This window comes from Eleutherodactylus coqui, chromosome 8 (assembly GCF_035609145.1).
Source record: "Eleutherodactylus coqui strain aEleCoq1 chromosome 8, aEleCoq1.hap1, whole genome shotgun sequence".
Taxonomy (NCBI): Eukaryota; Metazoa; Chordata; class Amphibia; order Anura; family Eleutherodactylidae; genus Eleutherodactylus; species Eleutherodactylus coqui.
Window position 1 is genome coordinate 139727598 of NC_089844.1, and position 13777 is coordinate 139741374.

Sequence of the window (13777 nt, forward strand, 5' to 3'; positions counted from 1 at the left end):
AATAGTAATAATACCCCCATAGTGAGCCCAGTAGTGTCCCCAGTAGTAGTAATACCCCCATAGTGGCCCAAGTAGTTATAATGCCCCCATAGTGACCCTAGTAGTAATAATACCCCCATAGTGACCCCAGTAGTAAAAGCACCCCCGTAGTGTCCCCAGTAGTAGTAATACCCCCATAGTGGCCCCAGTAGTAATAATGCCCCCATAGTGACCCTAATAGTAATAATACTCCCATAGTGACCCCAGTAGTAATAATGCCTCCATATCACCCCTCTCTGACATTCTCTCTGAATTTGGCCAGTGTTTTTCAGCATCAAGCAGCTCGCAATCAGGAATATTGGAGATTCAGAACCCCTTACCCAGCAAACTGTGAGTACGAGCCGGGGGTCTTATTGCTGATGGTAATGGGGGTTTGCTAATTATAATTATAGGTTCTCGCCATCATGCCCCTTCTTATGTCTTTTACAGGATCGGCAGGACAACTAGCCGCGGTACACCATATTACGGTTGCATTCTCCCTACAAGCGTTACTCTGAAGGCTTTACTTTTATATGGTAACTTCTATTTAGCACAGCTGGGGATTTCTTACAGATGCAGTCAGATCTGACGATTTAAAATTTAAAAAAAGCATCCCTCACCTAGAAGCGCTGTCCAGGGCTCCGCTGCAGCTTCTTCCGGGTCCCTGATACTTGTTTTCTTCTTCCCTTCTGGCCAGGGATTGAAAATCCCTGCCTCTTGGAAGCACTGGCTGTGATTGGTTGATGTGTAGCCAATCACAGCCAGCGCTCGATGAATGGCTGTGATTGTTTCATCGAGTGCTGGCTGTGCTTAGCTAAGCGTCAGCCAGTCACAGCCAGCACTTCAAGGAGGCAGGGATTTTTCAATCCCTGGCCAGAAGAGATGAAGGAGAATAGTGCCGAGGACCCGGGGAGAAGATGCAGCTGGGCTGACAGCACCAGAGAGGTGATGTATGGTTTTTGTTTGTTTTTTTTTGCAGCCAGGGCTTAGATTAGGGCTTTGACAGTAGGAGTGCCAAGAGTCAGTCTCCCACCAATCTAAAATTGATGGCCTACCCTAAGGGTAGACAATCAAATATTAAGTCCTGCAGAATGTCTTTAGCCCACACAAGGTAGATTTCTATTTACACAAATAGGATATTACTTAAAGGGCTCTTAGTCCGTGTTTGATTTTATACTCACTTCAAGATTTTTGCACTGAATGTCTCCATCTTATGCGGATTGCCAAAGCGGTGTGCCCTGTGGTAACGTGAGAACCAGCCATTGATTTCACTGTGCAAAAAAGAGAAAACATCACTGAAGAATGCAAAAACGGATTATACAATATACACTATTTTGCCACTTTATTAGAGACCCCCATCTAGTATTATGTTGAGCCTACTTTGGCCTTCAGAACCGTAGCAATTTGTGTTGGCGTAGATTCCACTAGGTGAGGAAATCGTTCTGCAGGAATATCGGCCCCTGCGGACAGGAAGCTTCTTGTAGTTGCTGCAGATTAGATGGAGGTGCTGACATGTTCTGATCAGCTGACAGGAAGGGGTCATCGATTCATGCTTCTTGCGCCAAATTCTGACCTCCCATCAGCACGAGGCAACAGAAGTCTGGAATTATCTGACCAGGGGAGGTTTGCCGCTGCTCAAGGATACAATTTTTGTGCTCTTTTGCCCTCTGGAGTCTTCTCTCTTACACAGCAATGTCACTGGAACTCGTTACCAGCTGTTTTAGCCCATTTGTGTTAAAGAATAAGAAGCTGTGCATTTGGACACATTAGTTGTGGTACCCGCATTGTATTTGGCTGCATTTTGCCTGACTGTGCAGCGCCTGTCATTAGAATGATTTTTCACATCCTCCTTTGACCCCTTTCCTCATGGAGTTTTTCCATCCACAGGATCCCCTTTTGCTGGATGTGTTTTCTTGATCACACCATATCTGTATGCTCTCCACATTGCCATACAAGAAAACTCCAAGCGTCTGGCAGTGACATCCTGGCCCCCGGCTAGTCCAGCACTGATGACCGAGTCTCGTTGGAAGTCGCTCCGATCGCTGGATTTTCCCATCTAATGTGGATTCACACTGAAACTGATTCACGGAAAACTTGTCACCTGATTTTATGCTGCACTCCGGGGTCACGGGGAGAATTTCCATATAGGAGAGTCCAATCGTGAAAGGGCTGGTATCATTAATAAAGGGGCCATTCAGAGTAATATATATATATGATGATTTGATGGGAGTATATACGGGTATAATCATAGAGCCCTGCAGAAAAACTTTGGTTGGGGTCAAGGTTACCAAGACCAGCGTGTTCATGAAATAAATCAGGATTATGTTCCTCACTCTCCCCAATTATTATTTATTTTTTTTAAAATTCTTTATTTCTCGTTTTCAAATTAGTTACAGTTTACCAATAAACACTTTCCGAGTACAGATATATATAACAGATCAACGTATACGATTTTCTATTCTTCACTGTGACTCACGGAGTAAAGCAGTAAGGGGTTCTTGGTTCCTTGTCGGTTTCATTTGTTTGAGTGGTGGGTGGGTATATGCTCCGTCTGGATATAATTCTTATTTAGTTTTAACTTCGGGAACAACTGGTCTCAGAACTATCTGGCTCTAACACATCCTATCTCGGTCCTATTTAACAATCAAACATTGAACCTAAACTAAAGACAGGAAAAAACATTAGGGGTTTAGACACACAGGGGAGGGCTGGGGTACGGGTTCACGGGCTCTCAGTTATTGGGGTTTTTGAGCCTCTGGTATTCCGTCGTATTTTGGTACTCCAACCAGTAGTACCACGTTTTTGTAAATTTTTCCTGGGTTCCTCTGAGTGTCGCTGTAAGGTCCTCCATTTCCATCAACCCCTGCATCGCGTTGAGCCACATTGCCACTGTAGGGGGAGTGGTCTGCCGCCATAGTCTCGGGATGCAGGATCTCGCCGTGCCGACCAGGTGTCTTACTATTGAATTCTTGTATGTCGATAGAGGGATCGTGTTGTGGTGTAAAAGGAACAATACTGGTGTTTTGGGAATTGGGTATTGTGTAAATTTGGAGGTGATTCTCCATACCTCCGCCCAGAAGCCAGCCAGCACCGGACAGTCCCAAAATATGTGTAGGAAAGTCCCCTGTGCAGCCCCACATCTCCAACAGAGGGGTGAGACCGAGGGGTATATTTTGTGTAATCGAGAGGGCACCCTGTACCACCTTGAAAGCACCTTGTATCCGGATTCCTGTATTTTGCTAGAAATCGATGCGGAGTGTGTGAGTGTAAAGATTTTTTCTCTTTCAGCTGTAGAGAGAGTGATTTTGAGGTCTTCCTCCCATCTCTGTATAAAACCCGGTGGATGTGGGTCTGATTGAGAATTGAGGATATTGTATATGCGTGACAAGGTATGTCTGGATGGTCCTTCTGCGCTGCATATTAGTTCAAAGTGTGTTTTTGTGCGTTTGAAAGTGCTTGGATGGGGTAGGGATCTGAGGAAGTGTCTTAATTGTATTGTCTCCCAGAAGGTTATTGGGTGGGGGTCTGTTATCCTATTCAGTGCGTCCGTTGTTAACCATTCGTCATCTTGTAGGAAGTGTAGTGCTCTGAATTTGCCTTCTTGGAACCAACGGCGGAAGGCTTTGCTCTCATTGCCCGGCGGAAATGCAGGGTTCCCTAGGATCGGGAACATGGGGGATGGTTTGGGCGCCAGCTCCGGTCTTGCAAACACTGTTTGCTGTCGCCAGGGTGGGGCCAATGGTGGGGTGCTGCGCCAATTCTGTGGGGGTCTGTTCCTGGATCCATGGGAGTACCACTAGAGGGATAGGAGTGGTTGCTTGCTCAATGGCAGTCCACTGTTTAAGGGCCCCGTGCCTATGCCAATCAACTATGCGTACCAGGTGGGCCGCTTGGTGGTATCGTGGGAAGCTCGGGAGGCCCATTCCTCCCTCTGTTTTTGGTCTTGTTAATATGTTTCGTGCTGTTCGTGGTGTTTTATCTGCCCATATAAATTTCGCCATCAGAGATTGGAGGTGTTGGAAAAATTGCCTGGGTATGTGTATCGGGAGAGCTTGGAGCAAGTATAGGATTCTGGGAAGGATATTCATTTTGAATATCGCACTTCTCCCGAACCACGAAAACTGGCCTTTTGTCCATGCGTTTAGGTCTGTCCTGATTTTACTCAGGAGCAATGGGTGGTTTGCTGCATATAGGTCTCCGGGGTCCGCTGTGATGTTGGTTCCCAGGTATTGAATATGGTGGTTCGCCCAGGAGAAGGGAAACGAGCTTTTGAGGTCGCTAACAAGTGCTGGATGGAGAGATATATTGAGGGCTGCCGATTTCTGGTAATTAATTTTGAAATTTGATAGATCTGCGTATCGTTTGATTTCCGTTAGCAAGTTTGGTATTGAAATTCTCGGGTTGGTAATGAAGAACAGCAAATCATCTGCGTATGCTGCAATTTTATGTTCTGATTTGGCTAGTTTGATCCCTGACACGTTTGGATTGTTGCGTATATGATTTAGAAGGGGTTCTAGGCATAGTATAAAGATTAGCGGTGATAGAGGACATCCTCGTCTCGTACCGTTCGAGATATTAAAGGGGGATGAAAATTGTCCGTTCACTCTAACCGCTGCCGTGGGGCGTGGGTAGAGGCTATTGATCCAGCGTCGCATTTTGGGACCCATTCCCAGGTGAGACATAGTGGCAAACAGAAAGTCCCAGTCCACCCTATCGAACGCTTTGTCCGCGTCTGTGGAGAGTAAGCAGGAGGGGAGGGCTAGTTTTTTGGCTTGGTATATTAAGTTTATGGCTTTTGTTGTGTTGTCTCGTGCTTCCCTAAGTGGGACGAATCCCACTTGGTCTCCGTGGATTGTGTGCTGTAGGAGGGGGGAGATCCTGTTTGCCAATATTTTGGCGAAGAGCTTTAAGTCTACGTTTAGCAGGGAAATCGGGCGGTAGCTCTGGCACTGTGAGGGGTCTTTCCCCTCCTTCGGGATTACTGTAATGTGTGCTCCTAAGGTGTCTCTGGGCATATCTTTTCCCTCGTTGAGGGAGTTAAAGGCCCGTAAGAAGTGTGGGGTCAGTGTCTCTGCGTACTTCTTATAGTATGTAAGAGTGAGTCCGTCTGGTCCTGGGGATTTTCCAGAGTTGGTGCCGGTTATGGTGTCTGCTAGTTCGGTCTGCGTGATCGGGGTTTCCATTACCTCTATTGCCTCTGGTGGGAACCTAGGGAGATTTGATTGTCGTAGATATTCTCTTATTTTGGCCTTGCGGTTAGTCTTTTCTTGTTCTGTTATCGAGGGAGTCAGATTATATAGGGCTTGGTAATAGTTGCGGAATGCTTCCGTTATCTTTTTGGGTAGATGTAGAGTGTTGCCCGGGGATGGAGTAATGTGGGGAACATATGTCCTGGATCTAGTTACCCGGAGGGCCCGTGCTAGTGTATGGCTAGGTTTGTTGCCATACTCATAGAAATGGCGCCTACATTTTATTAGCGTCCCCTTCGCCTGTGCTAAGCATAGTGTGCGCAGTCTGTCTCTGAGTCGCGTTAACTCTGCGCCTAAAGTACTGTCCTGGTTCGATTTGTGTCGGAGTTCGAGGTTTTGGATCTGGTCTAATAGCCCGCGGAGAAGCCTCCCTCGCTCTTTTTTGATACGGGATCCCAGTCCTATACAAATTCCTCGTATGACACATTTGTGGGCTTCCCAGACTGTCAAGGAGTTACTATCCACTGTACAATTATTCCTGAAGTATTCCTCAAGAGCTTCTTGGATCTCTTTAAATGTCTCTGGATTGTGTATGAGGGACTCATTCAGGCGCCAATGCCATATTTTGTCATGAATTGTTGGGAGCGATAGTGATAACGCGATAAGTGCGTGGTCCGAGATTGTGATATTATCTATTTCTACTGAGGTCACTAGGGGGAGAGATGAGTGGTGTAGAAGAAAGTAGTCAATCCGGGAGTAGGTGTTGTGGGGCGGGGAGAAGTATGTGTAGTCTCTCACGTCGGGGTGGAAAATTCTCCAGACGTCTGTCAATTGATGATTATAGAATGTCTTCCTAGCTCTGCGATGTGTGGCTAAGGTGAGGCTGCTGCTTCCTTTGGATGTGTCGGTGCGGGGGTCAGGTGGCAGGTTAAAATCTCCCCCTAATATCAGGGTGCCCTCTTTGAACTCCTCCAAGTCCTCCAAGGATCTTTCGAGGAAAGTCACCTGGTTGGAGTTGGGGAGGTACATTGTGGCTAGTGTGACTGTGGTGCTGGCTAGCTTACCTTTCACGAAGAGGCATCTTCCTTCGGGATCGGATTTCGTAGCTGCGTGTTCCCACGGGATTGAACTGGCGATCAGGATAGATACCCCTTTGGATTTTGATTCAGGGTTCAGGCTGTGGTAGACGTTAGGAAATCTGGCATCCGAGAATCTGGGTGCCGCACGTGCGCAGAAGTGGGTCTCCTGTATGAAGGCCACTTGAGCACGCTTCTTCCAGAGGAGACGGAGAATGGAGGACCTTTTCTCTGGGACGTTAAGACCCTGTGCGTTAAGGGAGACAACAACAAGATTAGATGAGGCAGAAGGCATTTTGAATACTGGTGTCCTGGTCTCGTCGTCCCTGAGTCAGCGTCTGCAGGCCGTGGGGGTGGGAGGGTATAGGATGGGAATAGGGGGGGGGGGCGGAAGGGGAGACTGGAAACGAAGGGGTTGTGTTCGGGACGGGGTAGACAAAACAATAGACAGGCTTAGTAGTATTTCTATTTCCTATATTATTCAGGGGTCCTGTCCCCCCTGCCAAACTCTGAGGGGGGAAGAGTCAGGGTCCCTGATGCCCTACTGGGGGAAACGTGGGAAACACAGAGAGACGGAGAGTCACCGCCCGTGGAGCAGGGGATCTCACGGCTGCGAAAGATTCCAGCCACCAGTCCGGACTTCCTGCTGTGGGGTTCTGGGCTTGAAGTGCTGGTGCCTGGTCCGTGGAACTCCGTCGGTCCGTCTCGCCGTAGCTTGTATTTCTTTTTCTGTGGAAAACAGGTTAACCTGGTAAAGAAACTGAGGAGGTGATGTATTGAATGGGCTTGGTTAGGCCGAGAGAGTGTCTTGGCGCGTTGTGGGACTTCATTATCCTTGAAGGTTGTGCCGCGTTTTAGACATCTGGGTTCTATTGGGTCGGATCCTCATCTGGGGGTAAAGTCCAGTCTGAGATTGGCACCTGGGGTACTCCCAAAAAGTCAAATGCCCCCTCCAGGTCGGCCGGTGATCGGACCGTGAATATGCGGCCGCGCTTTCGAAGAATCAGGTGAAAGGGGTGTCCCCATCTGTAGGTGGCCTCTGCTGTCCGAGCTGCGTCCAGAAGGGGACGGATCATTCTTCGGCTATTGAGGGTCAATCTAGACACGTCTGGCAATATTGTGATTTCAGCTCCGTTGTATTTGATCGAGCCTTGTTCCCACGCCATTTGTTGAATCTCTTCTTTTTGTCTGTAAAAATGCACTCGGCAAATTACATCTCGCGGGAAGTTCGGGTTTCTGGCTCTTCCGCCTTGTAAGCGGTGCACTCTGTCCAGTTCAATGGCTCTGTTGTCGGGTCGCTGTAGTAACCTGTTGAAGATTGTAGTCACGTGGTCATATAGGTCTTCCGGCGGTATGTCTTCGGGGAGTCCCCTCAGCTTAAGGTTATTGCGGCGACCTCTGTTTTCAATATCGTCTAGGTGGAACGTTAGGTCTCTGATTTGCTTCTGTTGTTTTTCGATCGTGCGTGCCATTTGTTGAAAATCTGTAATTGACGTCTCTGTATCTTGCTCCAATACGGTTACCCGCTCGGCCAAGTCTTGCACGGTGTGGGCAACTGCATTGATTGCTGTAGTCTGTTTTTCTTCAATACGTCTGATTTGTTGCTCGAGGTCTTGTTTGGTCGGCAGGGCTCGCATCATGACCCAGAGGGCCTGCAGTGTCTGGGAGGCGTCCATCGGTGGGTCTGTAAGATCTGTGATTGCCCCCGTGTGGGGTGGCGCTGGGTTGGTGGGGCCCGGAGTTGTCGGGTTGGAGTCAGAGTGGTTCGCCCCAGGTGGCAGGGCATATTCGACCGACGCCATGGTGCCTGCAGTTTCTTGTCCCCCCAGGTTTGCTCTTCCGTTCTGTGGTGGGGGTAGGGCTGCCTCGTGGCCCCTAGTGCTGTTGGTGCTGGAGGGTTCAGAGCCGTGGTGGGTGCCTGGTAGTGTTCTTCGTTTTCCTTGCGGGGACACTGCTGGGGTTGGGGGGAGCAGGCGTGTTTTTTGCTGTGCTTCCTCTAACCCCTCTGGGGACCCCGTGTTTTGTGGCTTTATGGTGGTTGTGGAGTTTTTCCCTCCATGAAATGATTGGGCTCCACTGTGGTTCGACCCCTTTTTAGGGGTGCAGTGTGGTGTGCCTGCCATCCCCATGTTCTCCTGTACCTGGGATCGTTCGGGGTCCAGGTCCTGCTGCCGCTCTCCCTTCTGTGACTGCTCGTCTCTGCCATGGGGAAGTTGTGTCCCTGAGTCCCCGCTGCTATGCGGCACCTGCGCTCTTTGGGTTTCGGGTCCCTCGCTGTGTGAGCGGCGTGGGGTGTCCGGTGCCACGTGGTGTGAGCAGCGCGGGGAGCCGACTGTCTCCGGGGCGTTCGGGTGCCCGGTCTCCCGCGCTGCTCGTCTCGGCTCTTTCCCCTTTTCTGGTCCCCCGTCCTGGCGTTGGAGCGGTACCTCTTGTTCCTCCGCTCGGAGGGGAGCCCGCTCTGCAGGGTGTTCCGGTCGAGCGGCGTGCGGTGCCGGGGGTACTCTGGCTCGTCAGGAAGCGGCTCAGCGGGGTGCTGTTCACTGGCGACGGCTCTCCTCTTCTTCTGCTACTTCTCCCCATGCCGTTGAGTGGGTTTTTTGCCTGTTTTCCCGGTTTGCTGTGTGGTAACGGCGGAGGAGCTCCAGACCGCGCTCCCTTACTCCTCCATGCTTAGGCCACCCTCCCCAATTATTTACTCTCCTTCCATCATACATTGGGATCACTACCTACTGTTCCCAATTAACCGCTGGGCCCCATAGCAGCTGCTATACCTTTTTTCCATATATATAACACATTTCCAAGCTTCAGCATAATGTGGTCATAACATTTGTTGCATAGAGTATTAAAGGACACATGGTCTGGACAATGGGGTCAGTTCACTATGCCCACGGTTGGTACCCAAGAGGGTACATGACATGTCCAGTACTGGTACACTGGTACAGTGCATGATCATAACTTTAATGGTACTTTGATGTAGTTTACTTGAGTAAAAGGTAGGACTTGGCGATTAATTGAATTATTTATATTACTTCACCCCTCGGTAACCCCGTGATTCTGTTTTCACACTAAATTGCAAAAGTCAATTATTTTCCTTAAATTGTCAGGTACTACACTGTATATCAAAGTATTAACTTACGTAGTTCACATTGAGAGGCCAACTCCTCCCCTGCATCTACACAGCAGTCATTGGCTCATTGCAGCGAGTGGTTAGAGCCAATCAAGAAGAAGAAGGCCCTTCATGCCATTTGCCCACATGAGAAGTAAAAGTAGGAAGCCGTCCCTTCGTCACCATTGTGACTCTGCTTCTTAAACCTTTCCAATCCACTGTCTGACTTTTGAAGACATTATGATTTAAAGCTGTACAGCTCTGATGTTGGAAGACGTCCGTCGGGGTTCTATTACTATATATTGCCAGCCTCTCTGCCGTCAGAGCCTATCCAACGTGCCACCTCATGCACTCCTGGCTTTAGCTAGCATATAGCGCCGTAGTATAATGGCAGAAAAAGAGTAAGCCCCTTAGGAAAACCAGGATACAAATTGGATTCAAAAGGGTTAATCTCGCCGCCAGCCACCACTATCATGACCGCCACAGCAGGGCAATTTGTGATGGCCTACGCCAAAGGAGGTGCAGATCAGCATATGCAAAGGGAGGAAGAAGAGGGCGCCTTGGGAAGAGGAGACTGGGACAGGCGCCGGATTGGCAGCAAACTTCAAGATAGCGTGGATACTGCTACCACCCGGCCCTCTACTTCAACAGCGTCCCTGTCCACCTGGCAACACTATTGCATATAAGGGATGAATTATGTGCAGGCAGTCCGTCCTTCACTCTCTTCGAGGCAGCGCTTCTCAGAATTCTTCACAGTCTGTAATTCAATGTAACACAGATAGCAGGTAAAACTTGGTGCAATACAGAACTTGTACCAAGGCTTACCTGCTATCTCTGTCCCATTACAATACATGTTGCGAAGGGTACATCTAGGGCTGGGTACATGTGCAGGGCGCCCCGTTACAGCCGTTGATTTCTTACAACAGAACAACTAATGCGACGGCTGCCCAATACATTTACTTATCTCTGATACAAGAGAGTCCGGACAACTGCGGCACTGGTCAGCGATCAAATGCGGGGTGGGTAGCTGCTGTATCAGCTGATTTTCTGACAACAGCATTCCTGATCGCATCTTCCAGTCACTTCCAAGGGACAATAAAAAAAGAAGTAAAGTGTTCAAAAACCAAAAAGGAAAAAAGTTTACTCTAAGGGCGAGCACCCACTGGCGTTTTTTTACCTGCGTTTTGCGTTTTGCGTTTTGCGTTTTTCCTGCACAGGCATAGAGATAACATGTGTTCCTGTCCACTGGCGTTTTTTTTGCGTTGCGTTTGCGTTTTTAACATAGGAACTGTCAGTTGCATATGTGTCCTTATTTTTCTCCATTGAAATTAATGGAAAAGCCGCGAAAACGCCGCGAAAACGCCGCGAAAAACGCCGCGAAAAGCGCGCGGAAAAAACGCGGGAAACGCGGCGAAAACGCTACGTTTTTTTCCCGCGGAAAACGCAAACGCCAGTGGGTGCTCGCCCTAAAATAGTAAATAACGAAAATGGTTATGGAAAAGCCGAAAAAAATTGGGTATCGCCTCGTTTATAAAAATCAGCACTATAAAAGTATTATGCTTGTTATCCTGTACAGCAAACTGCATGGAAATATATTAAAAATGAAGCCAGAATTGCTATTTTTCATTCATCTGTCTCCTAAAAAACACAATAAAAAGCAATCAAAAAGTTCCACTTGTACCCCTACATGGTACCACTGAAGTCTACAACTCGTCTCGCAGTCTTAGTATTTAGCAAAAAAAGAAAATTGAGATTGAAATTGAAACTTTTCCATAAATGAAACAAAAAAAGATTGAGATTTTAATTTTTGGCAAAATCAGCCCCAGCAGAAGGTATTTAGTACTGAGAAACTCTGCCCTGTACCATGGAAACTATGGAGCTGGTGCCCAGCAACACCGTATGGACCCTGTGATGTACCCTGTCCCTGGGTACTGTACTAGTCATATAGCTCACATCCACTGCTGTGCAGTCATAGTTTGGTCATTCCCTTCTTACCTGTCTCCCTCTGTGATTTCATGAACCTTCCCTTCAGTTCGCTGTGGACTTTCTTCACCATGTTATAAATTTCAGATCCAGGAAATCCTCCGGTCCCGTCACTAAGAGGAAGAAATCACCAAAGAATTATATTTCTACTGTAAACTTCATTGTCGTTCATTAAAAGGGTTTCCAGGGTTTTTCTGGAAACAGCGCCACTCTTGTTCATGGGCTATGTTTGGTATTGCAGCCTCACTGAAAACCTGCCATTGCGTTTGAGCTCCATATACTGTGTCATGGGGCTGAAAGGTGATGGAACAGAGAGTCCTGGGAGCTGTGTTCCATACTCACTGGGTGCTCCATTCCAGAGCTGTATCTCCACAAAGATTACAGGTGCCAACAGCTTGACTCTTTCTGCACATGCATCTTACATAGAGATGAATGGGAGATGTGCACGCAGAAAGTGAATATGAGACACTGCTCCAAGGACTGCCCATTCCATCACCTTGGAGCCCCATAACATAGTTTATGGGGGTCAAACATAATGACAAGTTCCCTTTAATGGGATTATCTGTGATGTAAATATTGATGGCCTGTCCTTAGGATGTCATCAATACTAGATTGGTGGGGTCTTACTCCTGGGATCCCGATCAATCAGCTTTTTAACCCCAGAAAAGTGCTGTGAGGACACGTTTATTGGTTACGTGACCTTTCTGCAGCTCAGTCCCAATCCACTGAATGGGATTAAGTTGCAAATACCTGACACCAATGCTATGTAACCTACAGCTCTGTGCCTGGTATACACTGATAGAAGTCTAAAAAAGGGAGGACTCCGGCACAACCTGGTGGCAGGTGTCAAATTAGATGAGAGGTGGAGCCAAAGATAACTAAAGATGCTTTATTATATAACCAGCAGGTTACATGTTTCGAGGTATAACCTCTTCTTCAGAAAGCTGAGTGAACACTAAAAACAGTACAAACAAGGTGCAAGGAAAAAGCAAAGTATGGAAAGAGTACAGAAAAGCATTAAAAATTAAAACTTAGCTCCGCCCCTGCCCCGCCTCCCCTCATTGCAAATAGTGCCGAAGGGCGGAGAGGGGGCAGGAGCTCAGTGCACTGCTCCCGGCTCTTCCAGCCTCCTCCCCCTGCAGAGAGGGACGCCATATATTGGTCAGCGTGAATACCCGGCTGATATACGGTCGTCTGAATAAGCCCTAAGGGTGAATGCACATGGGCGGACTAGAATTGCAGAATCCGGAGAGAGCGACCACCTCCGGATTCCGCAGCAAATACCGACCATATAGTGCAATGCAAAAGTGATTCTTCATGCACATGAGCGAAAACCAATTGCGATTTCCGCTCGTGAATGAATAAAAAACAAATCGCAGCATGCTCCATTTTCCTGCGGATTACCCACGGATGGCTTCCATTGAAGTCAATGGAAGCCGTCTGACCCGCGGTCCGTTTGCAATTGACATTGGGGGCCGCGGATTCCGCAAGAAAAGTAAGAATTAAAAAAAAATCTGTACTGCGCATGTCCGACGGCGAACCGTGCAGCCATCCGCAGTACAGAAAGAAGAAAACGAAAACAGGTACACACGGGCGCTGCTGCTGCCAGGGCCGGATTCCACATGCAGAATCCGACCCGCCGCTGTGCAGACGGCCTAAATGAAAGTAAATAAAGTGGACAGGAGAGAACTTGAAATTCTGGTCCAACCTTTTTAACCCCCTCAGTAAAGGCTGTGGGTTGTAGTTACCAAGTGTTTTTCTCCGGATTGATGCTGCTGAATCCTAGTATGTGACTGATGTCCTTCTTGGCATCTTCGTTGAGTTCTCCTGTGTGGGAGAAGACAGGTGACAATGCTGCAGATAAGGCGACACATCTCAGTGACTTCAGTGAACGCACTTACCGTACTTGAGAGTCTTTAGACACACCGCCAGGGAGGGGATGCCCACCGGGAGCAGCTCACAGAGCACTGAGTAATGATCGTACCTGCAGGGACAGACAACGGGCAATCAGTGACATCAGCACTATAGGTCTGTAGGTAGACCATCTTCATCTCAGCCATAAAGAAGCGCCGGAATATTAGCCGCAGGCGTATATATGTAGGCAGCACATGACAGGGTTAACGGGGAGGCTAGGGGTTAACAGTAGTGCAGAGTTGGGGGGGGTGAGAATAGGGAGGGGGGAGCAGTTAGAAAGTGCGGGAAAAGCAGGAGGAGGAGTTTCAGTCGGCAGCAGAAGGAAGAAGGAGCAGAAGAGAAGAAGACGGAGACAGCGAGGAAGTAGAGAGAAGAAATCGTGAGTAAAGAAGAGTGAAGACGGCTGGAAACACCGAAGAGCCCGAAAAGGAGCGTCTGGAAGAGCCCAGAAGACGACTTACCGGTATGGACGGCGTCATGGAGAGGATCCG

At 48.4% G+C, this 13777-nt stretch overlaps 1 long non-coding RNA gene across 2 annotated transcripts; it reads right to left on the reverse strand.

Moving 5' to 3' along the window:
- Positions 1 to 1110: 1110 nt before the first annotated feature.
- Positions 1111 to 13407, reverse strand: LOC136576918 (uncharacterized). Of its 2 annotated transcripts, XR_010786420.1 has the most exons (5): positions 13274 to 13407; positions 13121 to 13199; positions 11385 to 11485; positions 6272 to 6530; positions 1111 to 1289 (listed from the first exon to the last, which is right to left on the reverse strand). It is a non-coding gene; the product is annotated as an uncharacterized lncRNA (long non-coding RNA). The 2 variants fall into 2 exon arrangements; XR_010786419.1 differs by lacking the exon at positions 6272 to 6530 and having other exon boundaries at positions 1130 to 1289.
- Between the last annotated feature and the right edge of the window lie 370 nt (positions 13408 to 13777).